This window comes from Mesocricetus auratus, unplaced genomic scaffold, assembly GCF_017639785.1.
Source record: "Mesocricetus auratus isolate SY011 unplaced genomic scaffold, BCM_Maur_2.0 Super-Scaffold_100006, whole genome shotgun sequence".
Classification (NCBI taxonomy): domain Eukaryota; kingdom Metazoa; phylum Chordata; class Mammalia; order Rodentia; family Cricetidae; genus Mesocricetus; species Mesocricetus auratus.
Window position 1 is genome coordinate 18,059,195 of NW_024429190.1, and position 18,876 is coordinate 18,078,070.

Below are 18,876 nucleotides of genomic sequence, written 5' to 3' on the forward strand. Positions count from 1 at the left end.
AGACAGGACGGAGAGGAAAATAAAACTGACTGGATTGGATTCTCCAAGGAGAAGGAGAAGGGCAAGGCAAAGAGATGACATGAGCTCTCACCATGGCCCAGCACCAAGCCCATGACCTTGAGGTAGAATTAGCTAAGAATTTGGAACCTGCACAGCATCGGGCTCATGATCTACTGCTATGGCCCATGCAGAGGAGGCCATGAGCCCCTAGGAGAAACTGTACAGGGTATGTCCTACAGGATCCAGCGTGGGGGCCTGAGACACTAAGAAGCATCTGCTGGGTAGAGAATCTTGCCCCAGGAGGCTGCTCATCCTCACCATCAGCAGGCATTTGGAGGTTCTCAAGTACCCTGGAAGTTGGCAGAGGGACAACAGGGTAAGGCAGAAAGCAGAAGGAAGGATCCACAGAGCTCATAGCGCTTAGCACATAAGCTAATGCCTACATCCTTTCCAGCAAGTGTCCAGACGATGTTGCTGAAGGCCATCTGTCCATCATGGGATAACACAGCATCTCTCCCATTCTGATGTCCTGTCCCCAGAGGGACAGAGGCTGTGAAAACTCACTCTGACAAGGAACTATTCAACTTCAGAGAGAAGAGTGAGTTGATAGCTGGCTCCTCCTCAGGCCATTGGAGAGCCCTGGGTATTTCTGTCAGAGGAATGGCCACAGTGAGTTGTTGCTTAGGAACCCCAGATGCTCTGGGGAGGAGTGTGGTCTGAGGCATGTAGACTGGGCTGTGAAGCAACACCAACCAATGAGGACTGACAAGAACCCTGGCCCCAGGGACCACCGTGAGGACAGCAGCAAGTCACAGCCAGATCTAAGACAGACCACAGTCTCCTTATCTGCCACTCACTTTCTGTGGTGTCACTTACAGTCAACTGTAGTCCTGACAGAGTAAATGAAAAGTTCCAGAAATAAACAATCTGGCCACTTTAAGTTGTGCTCTGTTCTGGTAAAGTTTATGGTAGAGTCTCATGCAGTCCTATTCCACTAGGACCAGGACATGTAGTGTTCCTTCATCTAGAGCCCACTACCAACCTGGTGGTCTCTTAGCTGGATCAATTAGGCTTTCTTCAGAGAGAAAACCCTCTCTCTGAGTGCCTTCCTCGCCTGATGCAGATATGTATCAAGAATGGTGGGCTCTGCTGGGTGGCGATGGGCATGCCTTTAATCCCAGCACTGGGGAGGCAGAGACAAGTGAACCTCTGTCTACAGAGCGAGCTCCAGGACAGGCTACAAAGCTACAGAGAAATCCTGTCTCAAAAACAAACAAACAAACAAAAAATGGCAGGCCCTGAAGAATCGGGCAAGTTCCAATACCACCAGAACTACAAGAGTGCTCTCCTTATGCCAAGAAGACTTGGACAGCTCCTAGTTTCTTGGGTCCTCAGTTTTCCCGTCTGGGAAGGGAGGACCTTCTTTATGGTAAGAGCTTGTCATAAAACCTCGGAGGCAACATGAAGAGGTAGATAAACACAGGTGTCCCATCAGCCACCAAGACCAGTGGTTGAGCATTAAAAGCCTCGGTTTTGTCATCTGTTAAGTGGGTGTACTCTTTTCCTGTCTCACAAGTTCATTCATTGTCCTATATCTGAAGAAGCCAGTCTCTGCCAGACACAGCTTTAGGTTCTAGAAATGACACCCAAACCCACAATGGAAGTGGTAGCTCCTGTCACCCGTCTCTGCCTAAATTCACCCTACAGTATCACAGCTTCTCTCTACACCTTGCTGCTGGGCTCACTGAGTCATCACGAGAATGGGAGGACAAGCAGTGAGTGGCTCTTCTCCTTGTGCACGGTCTCCTCCGGTCTTAGTTAATCGCATGATGTCTACAGGAGCTCCCCAGGTCCCTTCGACATCACTTCCTAAGACTCTTCAGCTGTATACAGTCCCCTCAGGCCCAGGGACACCAAACTACTCCAAGACCCCCAAACCCATGTGCCCACTCAAGGCTCACCCTCTGTTCATCTGCTTCTTCTTCAGACTGCATGTCAGCACCGCATTCTGCCTGGCGACAGTCCTTCCTTAAGCCCAATGGAATCATCGGCTTTATATTCCTCTCTCCACCCAGCCGTATCACTCCTGTCTCCATCCCTCTAGTGCTGCAATTAAAGGTGTGTCATTCCAAATGCTGGGTTCAAACATGTGAGCTCTGTTTCTCTTTTAGACTGATTCACTCTCTTGTAGCCCAGAGTGGTCTTGAACTCACAGAGATCCATCTGCCTCTGTCTCCTGAATGCTGAGATTAAAGGTGTGTACCACGACTGCCTGGCTTCTATAGTTAGCTAGTATGGCTAGCTTTGCACTCTTGTCTCCAGTCAAGCTTTATTTGTTATATCATAAACAAAAATATCACCACAGTTGTCAGTATGTATATGTTCATTCATGTGCTAAAATGCACACCTGTGTGTGTGTGTGTGTGCATGTACATGTGTTCACATGTGGGTGTGTGGGTGTGTGTAGGTACATAGTGTGGAGGCCAGAGGTCAACCTCAGATGTCATTCTTAGGGACTGCCCACCTTATTTTTCAACAAAGTCTCTCACTGGGACCTTGGACTCACCAGTTAGGCTACACCAGCTGGTTGCAAGCTCTGTCCTGTTCCCATATATATATATATATATATATATGTGAATGTGTATGTGTATGTGTATGTACATGTGCATGTGCATATGTATATGTATATGTATACTCTCTCTCTCTCTCTCTCTCTCTCTCTCTCTCTGGGCAGTGGAAGTCAAATTCAGGTCCTCCGATGCTTGTGGGGCAAACAATTTACCCATTAAACTATCTCCTGAGCCTCCATGACTGGTGTGTTTTTTTCTGTTTAACCAATTACATCCTCCAAGAGACTCCATTCAGAAACCAGTGAATTAAAGCAACTTTCAAATGGAATCTCCAGTTTAAACAAACTCAGAGGTACAGGGCTGAAATTCCAAGGAGTCTGATAGATACAGGTGTTAATTTCACTGGGATTCCACATACATCAAATGACAATACCACTGTGATGAATAAAGCTTACGGACAACTTCCCAGCCCCCTGTAAGTGGAATAGCCAGGGCTTCCTTCTATTCTTTGCCTGGGACACAAATAAGAATACAGCACACACACACAGATTCCCTTTTAAAAGGGCAGTACATAAACTCACATTTTTGCTCAACTCACAGGCCATCTGCTTGTTTGATTGTCTTATGTCAGGGAGCACGCTCGGGATAATTACACAGAAACCTGATTTGTAAACGGCAGATAGATCTTCCTCAAAGGCACGTGTAACTCTCCCAGCCTTCCCCATCCCATCCCTGCTGGTGCTCAGACCGTTTCCAGGTTTCTTCCACCATAAGCTTTGTCAGTAAACATCCTGTTCCTTCATTCTTACTACCTTCTGGGGTTTTCATTTCTGGGGGATGGGTTCCCACAAGTTTGGCTTGCTGGATCAAAGAAAATGTGCTTTTCTATATGTTGATAGAAACAGATTATATGCCCAAGAGGCTGGACAAACCAAAAGAACCCAGGGATTGAGTCTGGGTCCATCATGCAAAACAGCACCAAATGATGCTCCTCCTACCATCCTCCAATCCAGGATGAGCAGCCCTCAGAAGAGGAGCCCTCTTGTGTGGGAGCAAGAAGACCAGACTCAGTCTCCTGTGAAGACTGTGGGCAGGTTACTAGACCAGGACCCTCCTCCACACAAGTACCAAACTTGATGCAAGTCGCTAGCACCTTGCTGGAGAGGACACAGAAAAGCCAGATGAATGGTGCTCCAAGTGTTGGGTTCATTATCCTGTCTGGGAAATGAAACCTGGCTAGCCTGCTGGAGGGCATGGGGCACTGTAGGGCCAGGGCCAGTGCATCTGTCCTTAGCCTGAACTTCCCAGCATATCCTGCCCTTCCCACAAACCAGCTGTTCCCCATACCCATGCCCTGCCTCTGTTCCCCTCTCTCACTTCCCCATGGCATCCCTCCAAAGCCTGGGCACCACTACTTGTCTCTTCCCTCTAGTCATAGAGCCGGTGACCCAGCCTCAGGCTATTGAGACGATAGGATCAGTGGCTAGTGTTTTCTTGGACCTGGCTCAACATATGTTCCATCTGCCAGTGGCCATTTGCACCCCCCACCGCACAGATGGGGAAGACAGCTTGGTAGCAGACATGGAATCCTTCAATGCCTGTTGCTTGGTTGGTCACCTATGGATGCCCTAAAACCAAGGACATTCCCTGCCCATGCATGTGCCCTAAGGGAGAACCTGGACACACTTATCTGAAGGATAATGCCCTGGGTGCATATAAGGAAGCCACGGTGAGTCGAAGCCCAAGATTCTAAACAACTTTGGGGGTTGCCCTTTCTGACCAAGCTAGTTTACTCTGGCTGTCAAATCAGCTCTCAGCTGAAAGTCCAGGCATGTGAGAAACGTTCAGTAAAGCCCCCACATGCTCTACCCGTTGATTCTGCTGTCTGGAGCTAACTGTGTGCTGGGAAACAGCATGAAGCCAGTGCCCACCTTGAAGAGCATCTGGGGAAAGATGACATACTGCCATGTACTCAGCATTTCAGGTCAACCTTGGCCTAGCCTGGGACCCATGCTGTACTAGGGAGGCAGTCTGAGGTCTCTGGAGAAGACCTTGTCCCAGGGGCCATAGTCACACTGCATCAGACATGTTGCGGCTGCCCGGAGACCTAAGAAAATGTCCGGGATCCTCCCGAGGACCCCCACTTCCCACCCTGAGCTAAATTAGAATTACAGTCACGAGTGCATCTGACATCTGCTCAGACCAATTCGTTATCATTAGGAAATGAATCCCTAATGAATTTCTGCAGCCATTAAGTCTGATTTACAGTAATGGTAATCACCCTTGGATGCATATGCTCTGTCCCTTAATTAATAATCCTCACTTATCTCTGAGCCTTAACAATCGAGGCACATAAAGCAGAAAAAAGTGTCTCAGCACAACCCAGGCTCCCCACCTCACCTTGGGGGATGGTGAGAATTGAGGGGTGTATGGAGAAGAGTCAGGGTTCTGCTGCCACCTGAGGACATTCACACAGACACCTGTCCTGGCCACAGTCAGATCTAAACAAGCTGTCTCTGTGCAAGCCTAGCCTCTGGGTTGAGCTTCAGCCATCTACACCCATCCATCCCACCTGCCCCTTTCCCTTCCTCCATCAGCATCCCTGCCATTCAGATGTCTACCTTCTCCTTGACGTCAGCCTCGCCGGACACATTGCTTTTCTCCATGCTGACCTTGTGTCCTCCCTTCACCCTGCATGTGTTTGTAGCCATTTCCCATCCTAGACTGTAGTCCAAAGATATCTATGCATCTGGACAGACAGGTGGGTGTGCCAGCCACCCTCACAGACCCACTGCTACATGTGAGGCACAGAGGAAAACAAGCAGAGCCCGATGAAGGACCACTGAGCTGTGGGCTGAAGTGAACATTTTATGATACTAACAAGCAAACCCACCCATTACTTACTTGATACTGCTCACATTTTCTAGAGACTCTCACATGAATGGCACGTGAATGCTGAGAGCTAAGTATCATCATCTCCATTTTACAGGTGAGAAGATCTAGATGTGCCTAAGAAGCCCATGAGTCCCAAGCAATGTCACACCTGCAATAGTCTAAAATTCATAGGTCTGACAAAGCCCTATATTCTGCAGCAAAACACTTCAGGGCACAGCTTACATCTTTCTCTCTCATACACAGCTGCTACAAAGTGGCTCACTGAGTCCCATCACAGAGGCTGCTCCACAAGCAGCGTGGGTTTCCACCAACTCCGACAGCTGCCAAGCACATTGATCTTAGCCTGCTTGGCCTGCCAACAGAATACAGAGTCCAAAAAATGACTGAATGACTTGATTGATTTGAAACACATAAGATATCTAAATGCCCATAAGAGATGTACCAAAGCATTTCTTCGATATTGTTATTATATTAGCAAAACACCTAGTCTCAGCCAAAACAAACAAACAAGCTATAAACATAGAAGAGCTCAGGCCTTGGGACTGGAAATGGAGAAACATCATGTTTAACGAGAGGAAACATTTTGAGATGATGACTGTGGGAAAGTGGAAGGATGTGTATGGCTCACAGCTGACTCCATTAGACCTGTGGTGAGCCAGGAACATCATGAGTGACAAAGGAAAGCTGTTACCTCATGGCAGCCAGGGAGCAGAGAGACATAAAGGAAAAGGCTTAGGATGAGATACATCTTCCTGGGGCACATCCCCAGTGACATATGTCCTCCATCTAGGTTCACCTCCTGTTACCTACCACCTCCCAAACACATCGTGTTGTGAACCCTTCAAGGATTCAATTGGTGGAGGTATAGTCCTCATGATCAAATTGCAATCTGGGGACCAGGTTTAACACATGAGCTTTGGGGACAGCTTGACTTCATATCTAAAATAACAGTAGCATCCTCTTTCTCATCATCTTCCTTTCCTGTCCACATCTCTGCTGGGAAGCAATAGGTAGCCTTCTTCCTGCTTCTTATGAGTATCCTTCAGCTAAGCTATGAAGTCAGCAGGTTCACATGCCGATTTAGTCCTCTTAGAACTCTGGGCTTTGGTCACACCTATAGGCTGTGTCCATGCTGGGCCTCACTCTAGACTCCTGCAAAAACACCATGCCACACACTCACTCATTCTCTGTGTTATCTGCCCTGGATACAAGTCCCCCATAGTGGGACCCCACTTCTGTAGCAGTGACCTGCCATGGAGCAGCTCTGCCTGGACCTGCCCAGGATGCTGCCGAGGTCATGAACTCTGGACCCTGGCTGCTGGATTGGAACCTGGCTGTCTACTCGTTGACTGCACAATGGTGGGCAGATTTCTTTGACCTTTCTATGCCCCATCTGTAAATGGGGATGCAGACAGCAGGCATCCCTCCCCTGGGACTTTGTTAGGATTATACGGGTTCAAGCATACAAAGGTCTCAGAATGGGGCCCAGCATGGGCCGATTCAAGAGCTCATTATTATTTACGAAGCTGTACCCCCCACCAATTCTTTCTTTATATCCCTACTCCCTAGTGCAGCGATTGGGACTTAGTAGGCGCTCAATAAATATTTGTTGAGTCGAATTATCCCCAGAAAATGGAAACAAGACTTGGCTCACAAAGGGAGCGATCACTCATATTACATATTAGGCAGTTTTTCCAGAGTGCATCAGGCCAAATATTATACATTCTTTATTGCAGCAAGGGCGGTGAGATTCATTAAAGGGTAGCACGGTTTCATTAGAAACCCTTATTTTCGGAATTTTATAACTCAGCCACAAAAATTCACTCCAGGCAAAATGCAAACTTACGTCTGGAAGTAAATGGGTTTATTTTATAAATTTTTATGCATTTTCCACACATAAACAAATGGCCAGATAAACCATCTTTAATGGAAGGAGTGAGAGAAGAAAACTTGATATTCTGGCACATAAGACATAAATACCCAGAAGTTGGGGGTGGGCAGGTTGGGGTGTTGGGGGGCTTGCTTGGCTGGGAGGTGTATTCATGTTTTCACACATGGTCTTTTCTCTAGGGTCTCTAATGTAACAGCCAGCACAACCAGCACTCTTTTACAAAGTGTAAGTGTTTATGTGGGTAAACATAAACTCAGAGAAAGGATGCTGTATGTGTCACCAGCCCAGGTAAAGAGCAAATCCAGAATTTAAAGGATGTTCCCTGTGCACTGGGAACTACTTTGCACTTTCCTAAAGTGAAGACATTGAAAGTTTCCACAGCAACTTGAGCACTCTCCCAAAGAGATATCTAGGGGGTCACAGCATGGCAGGTGGGCCTTCTAGAAGCTGTGCAAAGGACAATGCCATCTCAACTTCTCTGCCTGAGTCTTCACCACCTGGACCAGGAAGGTGTGTGCACACCCTCTTGAAGGTCCTTCAATCCCTAATGTGTGTGGCCCCAGATAAGCTTCAACTTTGCTTGCATTTCTTTTTTAATTTATTTGCATTTGCATTTGCATTATTTATTTATTATTTATTTGGTGTGTGTGTGTGTACTCCATGTGTATGTTCACCTGTGAGAACTACAGTGCTCATCTGGAGGTCAGAGGACATCTTGCTGGGTTCTTTCTTTCCACTGTGTGGTTCCCAGGTTTTGAACTCAAGTCATCAGGCTTGGTGGCAAGCATGGTAAATGTGCCAAGCTACCTCCCCAGCCTGCTTTCTTAAATGTCTCCTCCCACTATTATCCCACAAACATTTCCTGAACAGCTTCCATGAGCTCTATGAGCTGAGGCCTGAGGCTGGGTACAAGGAGAACACTTTAGATCTTCTTCAGGTGGGGATGAGCACCCAGAGGCCCAGGATTTTAGGCAGTGGCACTTCTGACCCTTAAAGAGCCCTTTGTTAATTCAACAAATAGTTCCATTGGACTGACTCTAGCTGACCCCCCACAACATTTTTTATAACATCCTTCTTAAAATGTACTACATGAACATTACACACAGTACACCCTCTTGACCTGGGTGAGCCCAACCCTTTGCTGTCTCAGCTGAACTTCAAGGAAACCAGCAGAAAGATTTGTTCACTGTTAGGTATCAGTCATGGTAGGAAAGCAGGGCCTTTTGATAAGCCTCAGATGAGGGTGTTAGAAAGCAGGAATCCCGAGGAAATAAAGCCCAGGAATAGGCCAGCTCCCCTCCCAAGGAAGCCCCTAGATGCTAACCTTTGGAGTTCTGGATTTGGTCTAGTAAGACAGCAGCAAACCTCTCAGGGATCTGCAGGCTTAAAGTGACAGTAAAACCTCACAAAGGGCAAACCGAGTGAGCTAAATTCGGAAAAAGTACTTCTAGTGAGCAGAAACAGAGCCCTGGGGAGCCACAGCAGGGCGGGAACCACTTTGAAAGTGAAACCAAGGAAAGGGAAAGAGGTCAAGAGACAAGAGCCATGCCAGGGGCAGGTCTGCAAGCTAAGGGAAAGGGTTCAAAAGAAAGTGTGGGGCTAGGAAGAGACATCACCCCTTCAAGTACTTGTCTTTGCAAGCACAAGGACATTTCCAATCCCAGAAGCCACATTAAAAAGCTGGGCATGGTGGCACACACCTATCCCAGCTCTGGGAAGGCAGCCCCTAAGCTCACTGGCTGACTGGCCTAGCCCAGTGGGTGAATTCCAGGTATAAGTGAGAGATCCTGCCTCAGAAAAACAAGAGGGGTGGGAGGGCTGGAGAGATGGCTCAGCAATTGAGAGTGTTTATTGCTCTATAGAGGGCTGTTCTGTTCTGCTCCCAGCATCCACACTGGGCAGCTCACAACTACCTTTGATTCCAGCTAGAGCCTGCTCTGACCTCTGTGGTCAACATAAACACACACATGCTCAGTGCCAGACACCCAGGAGAAATGGAACTCGTTTACTTGAAAAGACAAATCTGAAGAAAAGAGCCAGCATCACCAGGGTACAGAAAGACCAGCTCAATTCCACCGTTTACCCCTCTGGTCCCACACTGCCCAGATGGCTGCTACCAGCCATCACACAGCACACATCTTCCTGTCAGGAAGTCACAGCCATCTCCTCATCTGTCTCTTGTCTCCCCATCTCTAGATGTCGCTGAATTTGAAGCCTCTGCAGAAAGATGGCTTCTGTCCTCAACCCCATTTTCCCTTCCCAGTTGATGCTGCCTTTTGTCCGTGCCACTTTGTCTGTGTGTGAACATTGAGCTCCCATTGAATGCTCCCCAAAGACGGACTGCACAGCGGCTCGGCCCAGTGTGCTAAGATGTCCCCAAGGAAATGCACAGTCATCCTGAGAGAGCAGAGGACAATGAGGAGGTGTCTTGTTACATAACCGAATAGACAATGTCTTTTATACTCTGTCTGGTTCACTTTTCACACTAAATTAATCTTAATAAGCATCTGCTTCGAGTAAAGGAAGTTTCGTGATAATTCAACCGTGACCTCTGTCAAAGCCCAGTGATTTCACTTGAGTCCCCAGGCCCGGGTATCCAATTGAGACGGTCGTCTCTATTCCGTGGTCATCAGCATGTTAACATGAGCTGATTAATCCCATCAAGCTAACTACACAAATCGGACGCAGCCCAGGGCTATGACATCATTAGCTTTGGGACTCCAGCATGTAAGATCCCAGACTGGGCCAGTCAGCTGGTCCCATGGGCCATTTGATCAGTGTCCTTGTTTCTGACAATTAAAAGCAGACTCTCCCGCTGGCTTGTTCTCTGGCTAAAAGAATCAGGTAAAACCGTCCCAACAGTGGTGCTGCTGGGACACAGCTACAGAGTTCTGGGTCTGCACCCCTCCACAGGAGCGTGTGTGGCCTCAGCACTGAACACTCTGCCAGCACTTAGCACCCATCACCTCTTGGGACTAAAGGCCAGCACAGCCTTGTCAGCCTTCTTCCAGCCCCTTCTGTGAGCACTGTTCCTGGATGGGTGTGCCCTGTTTCCAAAGAAGACGATCTAGCTTCCTGAACACTGTCTGCAGCCCAGACTTCCTTCTCTCTCAGTGTCTGCATCCCTGACTCAGCAGTGTTCTCTTCCTGTACGAACAAATGGGCAAATGATCTATGGAAAAGTCAGTCAAGGAATCTGCTTTTTCTTAACTCAGTAGTTTTCAAAAATAGGATCCCAAGGATGAAAAGATTTACAAGTATGAGAACTTGAGTTCAGGTGCCCGGCACCTACATAAAAGCCGGTGGCAAGAGGGGATAGAGGGTCAAAATACTTATTTCACAGCCCGGTGACCTGAGCTTGATTCCCAAAAGCCCACAGTGGAAGGAGAGAACTGACTCCCACATGTTGTCCTCTGACTTCTTCACATGCACACGAAACAAGTAAACCATAAAAATTAGGAATAGCAGTGTATAGTCCCAGTCCAGTGCTGGGGAGGGGAAAATAGGCAGGTCCCTGAGGCTCACTGGCCAATCAGCCTAGTCAAGTCCATGAACTCTGGGTTCAGTACCAGAACCTATCTAAATAAACATATAAATAGATGAAAAAATAGGTGGAGAGTGATTGAGGAGGTCAACCTCTGGTCTCTACCTGTGCACTGTGGTGGCATATTATTTATAATTTAATAAAGCTTTCCTGGGGGTTCAGAATGCAAAGCTAGCCAAAGCCATAGAGCCAGGCAGTGGTAATATATACCTTTAATCCCAGGACTCAGTGAGTCCAAGACCACTCTGAGCTACATGAGAGTGAATCAGCCAATAAGAATAACAGAGCTCATGTCTTTAATCCCAGAACTAGGGAGGAAGCAGCAAAGGGTCTCATGTAAGATTTAGTTCCCAGACAGGGAAAGAATTTGCCTCTGAGGATTCATGGATACAGGATCACCCATTTTGGTCTGAGGTAGAGGTAAGAGCTAGTGGCTAGCTGCTTTGTTTTTCTCATCTTTAGCTTGAACCCCAATATCTGTCTCTTGGTTCATATTACTCTAGTTACAGTGCACAAACATGTTTATATACAAAACACCACACACACACACACACACACACACACACACACACAGAATTCCAGAACAAACACATCTACATCTACATCACCTCAGAATTTGTAAGGAATGGGCTCAGGAACCGTTTTAGACTTTCATGATTGAAACTCTGGGCACAGGAACAAGAAACCTGTTTAAATCTGCTTTCACTGATTTAAACCAAGGCCACTGCCAGAGGTGGCCACATAAACTAACATTCTCAGTGGCCACTGCAGCCTAAACAACAGGAAATCCCAATGAGGCTCGTATCCTCCTACCAGGAACATGCAAATACATTCAATCACATGACAACCTTGCAGGCCTTGGCAGATGTGGTGGTACATAATGGATAAAGATGGCAGCATGGCTGGGGGTGGAGCAGGGCATAGTCCAAGTTCACTACAAAGGCCCAGTGCATCCCCAGGGCTTATGACAGAAAGGCAGGAGAGCCAGAATCAGGGAAAGAAGATGTTAGGGTATACCCAAGGAGGCACACTCATACCACAAGGACATTTGCTCAGCTATGTTCATAACAACATGAGTGGTAATAGCCAGAACTTGGTAACAACCTAGATGCCCCTCAACTGAAGAATGGATAAAGAAAATGTGGTACATTTGCATATTGTTTCTTACTCAGGGGTAAGAAACAATGGCATCCTAAAATCTGCAGGCAAATGTACAGAACTAGAAAAAAAATCCTGAGTGAGGTAACTCAAAACCAGAAAGACAAATATAGTATGTGCTCACTCATAAGTGGATACCAGACATCAAGCAAAAGATACCCAGCCCACAATCCACAACCCCGGAGAAGCTAGAACCCTCTTCCAGAAACAGATAGAAGCAGATGCAGAAATCCACAACTAACCAATGGGTCAAGCTCCTAGAGTACAATCAAAGTGAGGCAGGGTTGATAATATGAACATAGGAATCAAGACCATTGTAACGTGTACTCTTCCCACCAGCCTGGTCCCAGTATCGCATCAATCCCAAATGAACACACAGATGCTATGTTAATTATGAAGCTGTTGGCTGTTTGCTATAGTTTCTCATTGGCTAGCTCTGACTTAATTATTAACCCATAATTACTAATATATATATATAAAACATTTATTCATTATGTATATAGCATATGTCTGTATGCCCGCAGGTCAGAAGAGGGCACCATATCTCATTACAGATGGTTGTGAGCCACCCTGTGGTTGTTGGGAATTGAACTCAGGACCTCTGGAAGAACGGGTAGTCCTCTTATCCTCTGAGCCATCTCTCCAGCACATATATATTTTTACAAGAACTTATCTTACCGAGGATGCAGCCTCATGCATCCTCTCTTCCTGATATCACATGAGACCCCTCCTCTTGACTACATTTCCCAGAATTCTCCTCGACTCCTAGTCCCATCTATCTTGCTTCCCTATTGGCCAACAGTGCTTTATTCATCAACCAATAAGACAGACATATTTACAGAATGACATCTCCCATCAGACCATGATGGGGAAACCCACAGAATTAGCTGACCCGAGTCAGTGAGAAATCACTGACTCAGGTCTGACAAATGGGGAACCTGCATAAAACCAAACTAGACTCCCTTAATATAGGTGACAATGGTGTGACTGGGGCAATATATGAGGCCACTGGCAGTGGATCCAAGATCCAATTCTAATGCACAAACTGACTTAGTGGAACCCATTCTACTAGACACAGGGGTGTGGGAGGGTGGGTAGGTGTCTTGGTCCTGCCTCAATGAGATGATGCGACAGACTTAGTAGACTTCCTAAGGGAGAACCTCTCCAAGGTTCAGATTAGAGGGAGGAATGGGGAGAGTGGGAGGGGAGTCTGGGATTGGAATGTAAAAGTAAATTAATAAAAAAGAAAAGAAAAAAGAAGATGCAAGGGGGAAGGGCCAGGTCAAGAAGGAGAGACTTAGCTGGCCCCAAAGATGGAGAAATGGAGTCATGAGCCCAGGAATGTGAGCAGCGTCTGGTAGCTGGAGGGAGGAGAAACACATTGTCACTCTGGTGCCTCTGGATGCCCATGCTTCTTTGTTGCTAGCTTAGGGAGACAACTGGTAGCATCTCCTTACTGTAAGGTAAAACATTGCAGGGAGGAGCTATGTTTCTCTCCTTCCTCCCTCCTTTTCTTATTTCTCCTTCCTTCCTTTAAGATTGTTTGGGTAAGCCCTCACTCTATTGCTCAGCATGGCTCTGAACTCCTAGAATTAAGTGATGTCTTGCTTCAGCCTCCCTGGTAGCTGAGACTGCAAGTCAAGCCCCCAGTCCAGCTCTGTGGTCTGAACCATTGGCTTGTGGGAGTTTGAAGCCATAGGAAGTTTACAGTCAGCTTCTCCCTGCCCTGGACTCCCATCACCAGCAAAAGGGTGTTCATGAGAAGGAGGATAACTGACACCAATGTTGGCTTGAGTGGCTTTGAGTTCTGTCTCGGTAGCAAACTTTTTTCTCAATCTTTTGACTTTCTGCATGCAAATCATGACCAAGAGACTTATTATTAATTATGAAAGCTTGGTCTTAGCTTAGGCTTTTCCCAACTAGTTCTTATAACTTATTAACCCATCATTTTTAATCTATGTTTTGCCATGGGCTCAGTTACCTCTTCTTAGTATGGCACATCCAACTTGCTCTGGAGTCTGCTGGTGAAATTGAGCATCAAAATTCCTCCTCCCAGTACCGCCCTCCCCCCCCATGTGCCTATAAGTCCTGCCTACTCTCTCCTTCCTAGCTATTGTCCATTTAGCTCTTCATAAACCAATCAGAAGGCGCCTTAGGCAGAGACACATCTTTACAGCATAAACAAGTATTCAGCAATATGTCTCTTTACCACAGGCCCAAGATGCTGTCCTCTATGGACCCTCTTTCGAGGTCCAACAGGGATGGAATCCTCTGGGCCTTCCTGGAGGTCAAGTAGACCACAGTGGTGCTTATTGCTCATAAGGAGGTTGCTTCTGTCAGCCTTTCACAGTGGGCCTTTGAAGGTGGAAAGGAATAGTGGAAACAACAGTCATGAATGCCAGGTCCCAATCCTCAGCCCAATAAAGGCAAGGGTGCTTTATTCAAAACCCTCACCGAAGTGAGCACTGAAGTCTGCTGTACAACAGCTCCTCTCAGTACCCAGAAAGAACATTTTGGACCTTTGCAAGAGACAGTGAATTCGAGGGAGACAAACTGACTTTTCTGCATAGCAGAGGATGGCAATTAGCGAGAGCAGGGTGGTTTTCCAACAGGCAGTTTTGGATCAGCTGGTGGTGCATCTTCCCCAGGAATCAGTGACACTTTTGAGAAGTGAGACGATAAAGGGGGACCTTGGAGTCTGTGAGAACAGTAATTTGTAAGAAGGCACATAGCTTTCAGGTAAAGCTGAAAGTGAAGCTTGTCCTGTGGGTTCCCCTGTGGCAACCAGCAGCCTCCTAAACTCAGAAGTGTCCTCCCTCCAACCTCCCTTCACTCCCTTCTTCCTTCCTTCTTAGTGGTTAATCTTCCTTCTCCCTGGTAGGGCAGGGGAGGATCCAGAAGGTTCATAGGTTTCCCTCCTGTCCTCCAACATCACTGAGATATCTGATGTTTCATTTGTCTATTTTTTGATACAGGGTTTCGTGTGGCTGGGGCTGACCTCTAATTCTCTATGTGGCTGAAGATGGCCTTGAACTCCTGACCCTCCTGTCTTTCCCAATCATGCTCTGTGATGAAAGGTGTGCGTCCACCAGCTTATGTTGTGCTGGGAAGCAAACCCAGTATTTCTTGTGTTCGAGACGAATGCTCCAACTGATCCACAGCTGCTTACAGAAAGCTATGGGCCTGTGGTATGTTGCTCTAAATAAACCGTCCCAGGAATAAAAGCTTTCTTCTTAACATTTTAAGGAATATGTAGCTGTCAGATTCACTCAAAATATGAAGGTGGGCTCATCTGGCTCTTGTGGCATCAGGGATTAAGGCTGGAAAACTCAGCAGAGACATGGATTTCTGCAGATGAATACACACTCATTCACAGACACCCACATGTACACACACATGCATCAACATTACAAAATGAAGTTGGGTAGAGGGATAGGAATGTTGGCAGCCACAAAAACTCAGGCTTCTCAATGTGACCCTGTCTAGTGGCCTCAGAGCTTTCAGATGGCTGAGAGCCCATTGCACAACCTGGCTTAGATTTCTCTTCCCAGTCTGGCACAGAGATTTAAACACAAATACCCTACAAAGTGGATAACCTGATGCCCAGATTCGCTCCTTACCTGGCTATAGCAATCTGTGTGGGAAATCCAACTAGGGGAGCCAGAGAGGTCACAGCAAATCATTTTCCACCCGGACCTCAGGCTTCGCACACAGAGAAGTACAGCATCCATATATTTCCCTTAGCAGAGACCCATGTAAGGAGCCTCTCCAACATGCTCACTGGGCAGAACCCCCAAAGCAACCAGATCAATGAATCTTGGAATATAATCGCCTAAATTATGAGCCACGGCCAATCTTTCCTCTTTTTAAGTTGACTATCTCAGATATTTTGTTATAGTGAAGCTGACTAACACATTTTAAAATACAACAATACAATTAAAACATATAATTACAAACTATATAGTGAGTTTGTTGGTTTTTTTCAACACATAAGGTGTTAAGACAGTATGCTGGGCAGTGGTGGTGCACACCTTTAATCCCAGCACTTGGGAGGCAGAGGCAGGTGGATCTCTGTGAGTTCGAGACCAGTCTGGTCTATGAGAGCAAGTTCCAGGAGAGCTAGAGATGTTACACAGAGGAACCTTTTCTTGAAAAACCAAAGGACATATTAATAGACATATTTCATAATATTAAAGAAATTCGATAAGATCATCTCTAAATGTTTAAATTTGCATGTAGCTAAAATGCAGTCTCAAAAATACAACAACCAGTGGAAGGGGGTGTCTTATTTTAGGTTTCTATTCCTGTTAAGAGATACCATCACCATGACACTTCTTATTAAAAAACATTTAATTGGGGCTGGCTTACAGTTTCAGATGTTTAGCCCATTATCATCAAGATGGGGAACATGGCAGCATGCAGGCAGATATGGTGCTGGAGAAGGAGCTGAGAGTTCTACATCTTAATCTGCAGGAAGCAGAGGGAAAACTGTGCAGTGTGGGCATAGGAGACCTCAAAGCCCATCCCCACGTGACAAACTTCCTCCAACAAGGCCACATCTCCTAATAGTGCCACACGCTATGGGCCAAGCATTCAAACACATGAGTGCACGGGGGCCATACCTATTCAATCATCATAAGAGGCCAGAAAGAGTTTAAGAGCCTGGGATGGCAGATGATACCAAAGGAACAGTGTGGTCTTGTCACACAACACAGCAGTTGCACATATGAACCCATAGCAGTGGTGGCATGCACAAAGCCTGAGCAAACTCAGGCCAGACAAAATCCCAGCATAGATGGGGGAGAGGAGCCACAGGACCTCGCCACTGGCTGAGGCCATTTGCATTTGATAGCTACTAGGAGAGAAGAGTCAGCTTTCTTACTGCTACCACCCTGGTAAGTCAGTCACACTCAGAGCACAGGCCAGTTCCGAGAGTGGTTTAGCAACCCACTGGACCCGAGGAATGTGAGGAGGGAGAAAAAAACTCAGAGTTGGGTGAGAAGCAGGAGAAGGTAGAGAGGGTGGTTATGGGAAGAGATGGGGAGGGGGAACATGATCAAATACATTGTATGAAATACATTGTATGAGAAATAATGAAAAACCTGGCAATTTTAGAATACCTCTTTGTTACTAGAAGAAAAAGGAGTCAGAAGTTGGCAAAGACACAGGAGATTTGAGGATAATTAACAAATTTGGACCAACAAAAACATGCAAAGAAACAACTCCAGGATACATATTCTTCCTAGGAGCGTGTGGAATGTTTACACAGTTTGTGTCATACAGCATTTTGAGTAAACAAACAAATAAAGCAACCAAGGCACAAAACAACTTGCAGGATACTGCTTATGCAGAGCTTATAGGAACAGTTAGAACATAACTGTTTAAGGATTTACTTAATTATGTATGTCTGTGTGTGTTTAAATGTGCACATGAGTTCAGGTGACCTCAGGAGCCAGAAAAGGGCATTGGAGCCCCTGCAGCTAGAGTTAAGGGAAGAGGTTGTGACCTATGTGATGTGAGTCCAGGGTTTGCTGTGGATCCCAGGTGTGCTGTGAAACAAACCTGGATCCTTTGCAAGAGCAGTAAGTGCTCTTAATTGCTGCTCCATCTTTTCAGCCTGCTGGAAAGAACATAAATTTAACCACAAACATTAGAAGGGAAGAAACGCTAAACACAAGCTACCTAAACCAGGAGGGAGCTAACTGCACCCAGCAGCTAAATCCAACCACCATCTGATCTTATAAGTAGCAGTGAATCAGGACAGAACCACGTCCATTTGTTTACATGTTTATTATCTGTAATATAATTCATTATATTACAGATATACTGTAATTATACTGTAACACTAAAATTGGGCAGGAATGACAGATTATACAGTTCAAGAAGCCTAAAGTATTTACTGATTGACTCATTATTGGCAAAGTTAACTAAACTTTTATCTAAGTTTTCAGACCCCAAACTAGGTGTTGGGATGGAGGCTGTGGAGCATTGGTCTAGCACTAAAGAGGCCCTGAGCTGAATCCCTGCCATTGTAGAAACAAACAAACAAACAAACTAGAGGGTTTGTCTTTTGCTTTTGTTTTCTTGTGGAAATTGACTATTTCCAAACATCCATGTAATCAGTCGATAATAATGAAGACAATCTTGAAAAGTAAGCATAATATCTGAGACCAACGGTGGCAAGCCTTTCGAATGGAACTGCAGTTAGAGTATCTTAGTAACTCTGTGAAGATCAACACAACAATAAAGAAAAACCAGACTTGCATATACTGGATCACTTGACTTAAAGCACAGTTGCCACACTAATTTGGTGGGGGAAGGAGATGTTTTCACTAACTGTCTCCATTAACCAAAAAACCACAGAGAAACAACTGAGCTGTCCTACTCCTGCCCTACCCCATCCACAGAAATGGTTCCCAGAAAAACATAGACCAAAATAAGAAAACTTAAATGCAGTGTTTTCCTTTAGAACTTGCTATTTTTATGACTGAAACTTTATATCCACTGGACAGTGACTCCAACACACATATACATACATATACATCACTGTCACCAGCCCTGAGAACTATTCTTCTTGTTTCTCCAAGTTGACTGTAGATATTGTTTTATTATATAACCTGAGTCCAGTTTGTGCTGCCCATATCATATACTTATGGGAGTGGGGCCATCTCCTGAGCATGGTCAGCATACCAGGACTCACACACCCTCCTCTCCTCCTGTTCCTTTCTACCACTCCAACCCCCTCCACTCCCCACCCCTCCCCCACCCCCCATCCATTCCTCAGAGAGGATAAGGCCTCCCATGGCAAAGCCTGGCCT